Raw genomic sequence first — 9,217 nt, forward strand, 5'->3', positions numbered from 1 at the left:
TCCCCCCACCAGTCCCCAAAGCCATCGCCGAAGCCCCCCCGGCCAGCAGCATGGCTCCAGCCCAACTGTTGGTGGCACTGGACACAGTCCGCAGCCACCATGCCGGATTCCCAACCACTGAGACCATGCGTCCCCCAAGCAGTCGGGAACCCGGCCCATCAGAGGCGGAGGATTGGGGGAGGGCCTTCAGGTAACATTCTGAGGCTGTCCCAACAATGTGCAGCATGCTGCTCGATAACCTGTTTTGGAGGGGGCAGAGCATCCAAAAACAGACGACACCCCCGATTCGGTCTTAAAAAGGGATTCTCCACCCAATCGCCAATTACGAAATTGGCGTCAGGGAATGGAAAATCCCGCCCAATGTCTCTGAAATGGAGAATCCAGCCCCTAAATCTTTGACCAAGCTTTTGGCCATCTAGTCTAATACCTCCTCATGTGTTCAGTGTCAAATTTTGTTTGATAACACTTGTAAAGCTCCATGGGATGTTTTACACATTAAAGGCACTATATAAATTCAAGATATTAATGTTTGAGTTTTGGGTGATGGACCATTAGGTCAGCCACCATTTCAGTGTTGAATCAGCCCCTGAACTCAGTTCAAATTTGGTAAGCAGAGCTGCAGGTCACTGAGGCAACCAGATTAAGGCTGGGTGCCCCCAGCAAGGCAAGCTGTGAAAAGTGGACAGATTATTGTTGATGGCCCATCTGCACACTGCTGCTCTTCCCCAGGCCACAAGAATCATGTGGTGGGCCTAATTATTTCCACTGTGAATGGAAGGTCAGAAGGTTGTGCACTGCGCCGGCGTGAACCGATTCCTACCGAAAATGACAATCAAAGTCATATTTACATTGTAGGACTCCAATTGCCATTTTAAATGGGGCCTATCATCTGAACTAGGCAGTCACTTTGGACCTCCAGTGGTGGGCCTTCTTGAAAATGAAGCCAGCCACATTGTTAGTGCTATGAGGCGGAGAGGCTACCTATCATGTATTGAAGATGTAACCATCAGGCAATGAAAGTTGACCTTAAACAGTTTCCCATTACCTGGGCATCACGGTAGCATAGTGGGTAGCATATTTGCTTCACAGCTCCAGGGTCCCAGGTTCAATTCCCGGATTGGGTCACTGTCTGTGGGGAGTCTGAACGTTCTCCCCGTGTCGGCGTGCTTTTCCTCCCGGTGCTCCGCTTTCCTCCCACGGTCCAAAGATGTGCAGGTTAGGTGGATTGGCCATGCTAAGTTGCACTTAGTTTCCAAAAAGGTTAGGTTGGGTTACGGGGATAAAGTGGAGGCGTGGGACTTAAGTAGGGTAATTTTTCCAAGGGCCGGTGCAGACTCGATGGGCTGAATGGCCTCCTTGTGCACTGTAAATTCTATGATTCTATGATTATTATTCTTTGCATCTCCAGCTGTGCTTTATTTGGGGCAAAAAGTCATTAATCTGCAAAAATGAGGTTAAACCTAATTCTCAGAATCGAGTGAGTTGGGTTGGGTGAGATGTTAAAACATTAAGGGCTAAAAATCAGCATTGCCTCATAGTAGTGCTATAGACTGCCTAGATTTCAGTACTTTTAAAAGATATATGAATTCCCAGTGATACACTCAAAGAATCGTATGCCAAGGTTTCACAGTTCAGCACTTTTACTGTAACAAACCAACTAAAATAAACTTTGACTAAATGTTAGTTGAGAGGCAACTGATACAGGAAAGGTATTCCCCCTTTAACACCTTAACATAATGGTAAACCCCACTTTGCGGCTGGAATTCTCTCATCTGGGGAGTATGTCCGGTGGCGGGGATGGGAATGTTGAGCATTTCCCACTGTGGAGGCCGATGAGAAAATGCACTAAATCTTCCAGCCTCAACCTCATTAATTATTCAAATGGGTGTTGTGCACCATATTCCATGGCGGGGAAGGCCTGTTGGAGTGTAGTTGGCCATCCTATGCAGGTGTCATATTGAAAAAGGGACCAAGATCACTGACCCACTATTAAAGGAGGAAAGTGAACAATCTCATCCATACAGGCGTCTGGGCCCGTAACATATAAGAGCAGTCATCAGCATATAGAAACACTCTGTGCTCCCTTCTCCTACCGACTTATTCCCCTTCCATCTCCCTGAAGACTTCAGTGCCAGAGGTTCTATTGCCAGGTCGAACAAGAGCGGCGACAATAGGCATCACCATTTTGTACCCCTGCTCAATGGAAAATACTCCAAGCTCAATGCGTTAGTGCGTACACTAGCCGTTGGGGCAGGGGCGGCTCAAGGCACCGGCAACTCGGGCAGTCGCCATGTGCTAGGGGGCACCAGAGACTCGGGTCCCGCGCATGCGCAGTTGGGCCGGTGCCAACCAGCGCATGCGCGGTGGCCGCACTCCCCCAGGGTGGCCGCACTCCTCCAGGGTGGCCGCACTCCCCCAGGGTGGCCGCACTCCCCCAGGGTGGCCGCACTCCCCCAGGGCGGACCCCCCCCCCGTTCCGCCCCATCGGTCCGCCCCCCCGCTCGGTCCGCCCCCCCCCGCCTCAGGTCCGTCCCCCCGCCCCCCCCTCGGGTCCGCCCCCCGCACCCCCCTCGGGTCCGCCCCCCCCCCTCGGGCCCGCCCCCCGCCCCCCCCTCGGGTCCGCCTGCCGCCCCCCCTCGGGTCCGCCGCCCCCCCCTCGGGTCCGCCCCCCGCCCCCCGCCCCCCCCCTCGGGTCCGCCCCGCCCCCCCCTCGGGTCCGCCCCGCCCCCCCCTCGGGTCCGCCCCCCCGCCCGCCCGCCCCCCCTCGGCCCGCCCCCCCCTCGGCCCCGCCCCCCTCTCGGCCCCCCCCTCGGGCCCGCCCACCCCGCCCGGCCCGCCCCCCCCTCGGCCCGCGCCCCGCCCCCCCCTCTCGGCCCCCCCCTCTCGGCCCCGCCCCCCCTCCCCCTCTCGGCCCCGCCCCCCTCTCGCCCCCCTCTAGGCCCCCCTTCTCGGCCACGCCCCCCCTCTCGGCCCCGCCCCCCTCTCGGCCCCCCCCTCGGCCCGCCCCCCCTCTCGCCCCCCCCCTCTCGGCCCCCCCCTCCCCCTCTCGGCCCCCCCCTCCCCCTCTCGGCCCCGCCCCCCCTCTCACCCCCCCCTCTAGGCCCCCCCCTCGGCCCCGCCCCCCCTCTCGGCCCGCCCCCCCCCTCGGCCCACCCCCCCCTCGGCCCCGCCCCCCCCTCTCGGCCCCCCTCTCGGCCCCGCCCCCCCCTCTCGGCCCGCCCCCCCCTCGGCCCCGCCCCCCCCCCTCTCGGCCCCCCCCCTCTCGGCCCCGCCCCCCTCCCCCTCTCGGCCCCGCCCCCCCCTTATACAAAAGCTGCATTCTTGAGAAAAACTTCCGCCCGAGTCTAAAACTTCTGAGCACTTCAAAAGGTACTCCCACTCCACCCTGTCAAATGTCCACATCCATAGACAAACTCACCTCTGGCTCAGGGGCCGGAGAAGGAGAAAGGACAACGTTCGGAACTGACAGTTAGCCGACAATTGCCACCTGTTCACAAAGCTTATCTGGTCCTCTGCAACTATACCCGGGACACATGGCTCTAATCACAGCATCATTAAACATACCCACCATCAATGGCACCAGCTGGTCTGCAAACATCTTTGAAAACTCAACGGGCTACCCATCGGGACCTGGAGTCTTACCCGATTGCATCAGCCCAATTGCCTTCTGTAGCTCCTCCGAGCCTAACGGGGCCTCCAACTCCTCCCTACTCTTCCCCCCGGTGGCTCTGACTTATAAAGATCCCTTTAGAAAGCTTTAAATACGCAAACGCATTTTTAACCCTTGAAACCTCAAACCCAACCCTGATCTACCTACTTACAGGTTTAGCAGAGGCAGAACAGGAGACAGACAACACATTTTTTGCATGTTTAACCCTGGTCTAGCAGATTTCTCAGGCCCTGCTCCACCTACCATCACTAAGTTAAGCCCGTGATTAGACACTTCTTTTCCTTTCCCAGCTGCTCCACCTCAGAACTACCCAATCCACCCCTGGGAGCTGCAATCTGCTCTGGATTCTTCCCAATTTCTAGGCCTATATTCTTGCTGAATTTTTCTAAAACAGGGAACGGACATAGCAAAGAAAATGCAACAGCACAACTGCTGCATCACCTTATTAATATTATAAATTAAGCATGAAACAAAAGTTTTATATAAACGCTAGTGAGGATTATGAGGGAACCTGATCTGATTCACATCATTTCATTTTTATGAACTGTTCTCAATTTCACAAATAGATTGGAAGTGGATTTAGCCTCAGGATGTGAAGGATGTTTCAGTTTGAGAACTCTATTTTGTTCAGCAATTATACATGTAAGTTATTTGGTTCTTGTCTGCCATCTAGTGTTAGATTCTAATAGCAATTTCACATCCTCCTTCATGATTTCAGAATTCCATGATTTTGACTTTCATACACGAACAGCAGTCCGTTAAGCATTTGGAAACTTAAAAAATTTGTAGTCTTCTTACCACTTGTGTATCTCTTATTTGTGCTTCTCTTAAGTGAACAACCTTCATGTGGCAGGCTATAAGTGTTAACGGACAAGTTGACAAGTTGGCCCTGTGGTGTGTGTGTGTAGGGGTGACGGGGTTGAGGGAGCATGGTTTGATGGGCCTTTACATCTGTCAATTTCTGAAATAAATGATATATATCTTTCAATACTGGAAGTAGACACTATCAAATAAGATGCCCAAATAAATGTATTTTATTTAAATTTAGAGTACCGAATTCATTTTTTCTAATTAATGGGCAATTTAGCATAGCCAATCCACCTACCCTGCACATCTTTGGGTTGTGGGGCGAAACACACACATACATGGGGAGAATGCGCAAACTCCACACAGATATAGATACATAGAAGATAGGAGCAGGAGGAGGTATTTTGGCCCTTCGAGCCTGCTCCGCCATTCATCACGATCATGGCTGATCATCCAACAGTGACCCAGAGCCGGGATCGAGCCTGGGACCTCGGCGCCGTGAGGCAGCAATGCTAACCAATGCGTCACCATGCTGCCCTCCAAATAAATATTTTTAAGTGTGCTCTCCCTATTAATGTTTGTTGGACATTGGGTGGCATGCTGGCGCAGTGATTAGCACTGCTGTCTCCCGGCGCCGAGGATTCCCGGCCTCGGGCCACTGTCCATGTGGAGTTTGCACATTCTCCCCGTGTCTGTGTGAGTCTCACTCCCACAACCCAAAGATGGGCAGGGTAGATGGATTGGGCATGCCAAATTGCCCCTTATTTGGGAAACAAATTGGGTACTTTAAATTTATTTTTAAAACGTTTGCTGCACATAGAACATAGAACAGTACAGCACAGAACAGGCCCTTCGGCCCTCAATGTTGTGCCGAACAATGATCACCCTACTTAAACCCACGTAACCCGTATACCCATAACCCAACAATCCCCCCATTAACCTTACACTACGGGAAATTTAGCATGGCCAATCCACCTAACCCGCACATCTTTGGACTGTGGGAGGAAACCGGAGCACCCGGAGGAAACCCACGCACACACGGGGAGGACGTGCAGACTCCACACAGACAGTGACCCAGCCGGGAATCGAACCTGGGACCCTGGAGCTGTGAAGCATTGATGCTAACCACCATGCTACCGTGAGGCCCCCTACATATCCTGTGCTTTACCACAGTGTCTCATAAACCTCTTCATGGAGACAATTTTATCAGTTCATACTGCAGGTGGGATCCTCGCCGAACAGTGGCACATTTGATGAATTTGGTTAGAAAATCATGGCAAAGCCAAATTTCGCGGCAAAGCCAAATTTCCAATATTCATTGATAGCAGTACAGATTTTGTAAAATTGGTTCTATTGAACTGAATTTGATCAGATGAAGTTCAACAACAGGAGCAATGTTCCAGGTTCAGCAAGAAGACCAAGACCGACAATGGAGACAGATGAGATTTGAGGAAAGAGAAAGGGTCAAGTTGTAAATTACAACAAGATCATCACCAACAAATGCATGCACAGTGCTTTGAATATGTGCATTATTGAGACCTGAACATCAACTTACCCTCAGTTTGAAAGTTAATGGCAATAGTAGCCTCCTTCCCACCTCCTCCTCAGAGTGTTGGATTGCTGGCTCTCCATCCTCACTGGTGTTACGTTCTTCTCGGATGGTCTTATTTATTACAAGAACACTTGTAGTTAATGCTATAAACAATTTATTTTTTAATAGACATTTTATTGAGGTATTTATGGTTAAATCAGGCACAAGAAGTATCTCTCTTTAACTTCGTCTAGCCAGTCTGTGGGGTCAGCTGACTTTAACAGTCACTTATATACTAGTGAGACTCCTAGTGGTCAGTCAGTGAATTGCATCACAGCCATGATATCACTACGTCCCCTTGCCTTTGAAAGAATAAATTTGTACATTATCATCAGTATATTTACATGTGATATCATAAGCCTTTGAGTCTAACAGTATGAATTTCTTTTTAATATAAGAACAGCAAGCACAGTATGTACAATAGGACAAATCTACAGATTGAGTCGATCAGGTTTTCTTCTGACTCTGGTTGATCTTCTCAAAGTTTGACCTTGCAGCTCAGAACTTGTAGAATCAATCTTCTCCATGAAATTCCCATTCTCAGGAACTACTGAACTATCCGACACTACAGCTACGTTGATTCTGTTATAGATTCATCATCCATCGCGTTGTTGTGAAAGTCATCTCTGGTTTTCAAGAGTCCGCAATGATTTATTCTTAAAACCAACCCTTACTCTGTCTGTACTTTGTGGGAACGAGGTGCTACTTTTTCAAGTGCAATGACTTTTTTTGACAAATTGCCTGAATCTTCTATCCTTACAATATCATCACTACTCAGAGGTGGTAACGTTCTAGACACTATCATATAACTGCCTTAGTTTCTCTTTAATGTTTTGCATTTCCTGCAGTACCATTGGATTCTCCTATTTCTTTGCCAAGTATGGAAGTGTGGTACGCAACCCTCTATTCATGAGTAACTCTGCTGGTGATCTACCATGTGACAATGGAGACGCTCTGTAACTCAATAGTGTGAGATATGGATCAGATTGGCTGTCCATTGCTTTCTTCAACAATTGTTTAACAATATGTACACCTTTTCGGCTTTTCCATTGGCTCGAGGGTACAACGGACTCAACATGACGTGATTGAAATCATATGTGACTGCGAAGTATTGCTACTCCTTACTGCTAAAACAAGGACTGTTGTCAATGACGACGACTTGCGGAAATCCGTGTCTAGCAAAAGTCGACTTGGTATGGAGAATTACACTGCTTGCCTTTATGCTTGACAGTTCAGGATAGTTTGAAAGATAGTCTATGATTTGGGCAGGACAGTGGTTAGCACTGCTGCCTCACAGCACCGAGGTCCCAGGTTCGGTCCTGGCCCTGGGTCACTGTCCGTGTGGAGTTTGCACATTCTCCCCGTGTTTGTGTAGGTTTCACCCTCACGACCCAAAGATATGCGGGGTAGGTGGATTGGCTATGCTAAATTGCCCCTTAATTGGAAAAAATGAATTGGATTCTCTAAATTCCTTTTTTTTTAAATAAATGAAAAATAGTCTATGATCATTACATAATCTTTCCTTCATAGGTGAAAGAGATCAGTAGCTACTTTCTACAATGGTGCCACAGGTAAATCAGATATTTGCATAGGTTCTCTTCAGTCATGCTGATTAAATTGGCTTTGACACCAGTGTCTAACTTCAATCGGACCACTGCACCGTTCACTTCAAGAGGTAGCAATCATTTGTCCTTATCAACCTCATTTATCTTAAATGGGGTATCAGTTTGCATTTTTCTAAGTGCTGGAGAATTTTTGGATGTCTCCAAAACATTAATCTTTTCTGTTATTACTCCAACATCAATTATGTTTCATCAGTGGAGACTGTGTCTTCCACTGTGCTGACTGATCTGGAGTTGAGCTTAGAGTAACAATTCTGAACAAAGTGATTTTTCCCTTTGTATCTGGAACAAAACTTGCCAAATGCTGTACACTGTCTTAATTTGTGCCTTTGACCACATCTTTTACACAGAAATACTTTGTCTTGATCTTTAACCTGTCTGTTGGTGTGCGAGGAGCTGCAGGAACTTCCCGGCTTTTTTTTGGAAGTTCCCGCCTTTTTGCAAAAAGTGGAGCAACCAGAGTTTTTCCTCCAAGAAGGGGCCAACATTACTGAGAAACATTTCAGAATGCTGTGCTGCTAGCTCGTGAACCTGTCAAATCTTAACTGTTTGTTCCAAAGACAGCTGAGATTCCCTCAGCAACCATTCTCTCAGCTTATTTTCATTCACACCAAACACAATCTGGTCCCAAATCATAAGACCATAAGGCATAGGAGCAGAATTAGGTCACTCAGCCCATCGAGTCTGCCTCGCCATTCAATCATGGCTGATATTTTTCTCATCCACATTCTCCTGCCTTCTCCCCATAATCCCTGATCCCTTTATTAATCAAGAAACTACCTATCTCTGTCTTAAAGACACTCAGTGATTTGGTCTCCACAGCCTTCTGCAGCAAAGAGTTCCACAGATTCACCACCCTCTGGCTGAAGAAATTCCTCCTCATCTCTGTTTTAAAGGAACGTCCCTTTAATGAAATGAAAATCACTTATTGTCACAAGTAGGCTTCAATTAGGTTACTGTGAAAAGCCCCTAGTCGCCACGTTCTGGCACCTGTTCGGGGAGGCTAGTACGGGAATTGAACTGTGCTGCTGGCCTGTCTTGGTCTGCTTTAAAATCCAGCTATTTAGCCCAGTGTGCTGAACCAGCCCGTTTACGATCTATGATGGTACGATAGTCTACGATGGTGTCCTCGGGTTCTAGTTTTTCCTACTAATGGAAACATCCTCTCCATGTCCACTCTATCCAGGCCTCGCAGTATCCTGTAAGTTTCAATAAAATCTCCCCTCATCCTTCTAAACTCCAACAAGTACAGACCCAGAGACCTTAACCGTTCCCCATACAACAAGCTGTTCATTCCAGGGATCATTCTTGTGAACCTCCTCGCAGAAAAATTACAGGTTTTAGCTTTTAACTTTAAATCAGTGATGAACTGATCTATGGACTCTCCTGACTTTTGTAAACGTGATCTAAACAAATAGCATTCACAAATTTAATTCTTTCTGGGGCTGTAATGGGCCCCAAGTCTTCAAATTACTTTGTTAAAATTTTTACTATCTTCATCGTTTGCAAATTTAAACATATTAAACA

The sequence above is a fragment of the Scyliorhinus canicula genome, chromosome 10 (genome assembly GCF_902713615.1).
Source record: "Scyliorhinus canicula chromosome 10, sScyCan1.1, whole genome shotgun sequence".
NCBI lineage: Eukaryota > Metazoa > Chordata > Chondrichthyes > Carcharhiniformes > Scyliorhinidae > Scyliorhinus > Scyliorhinus canicula.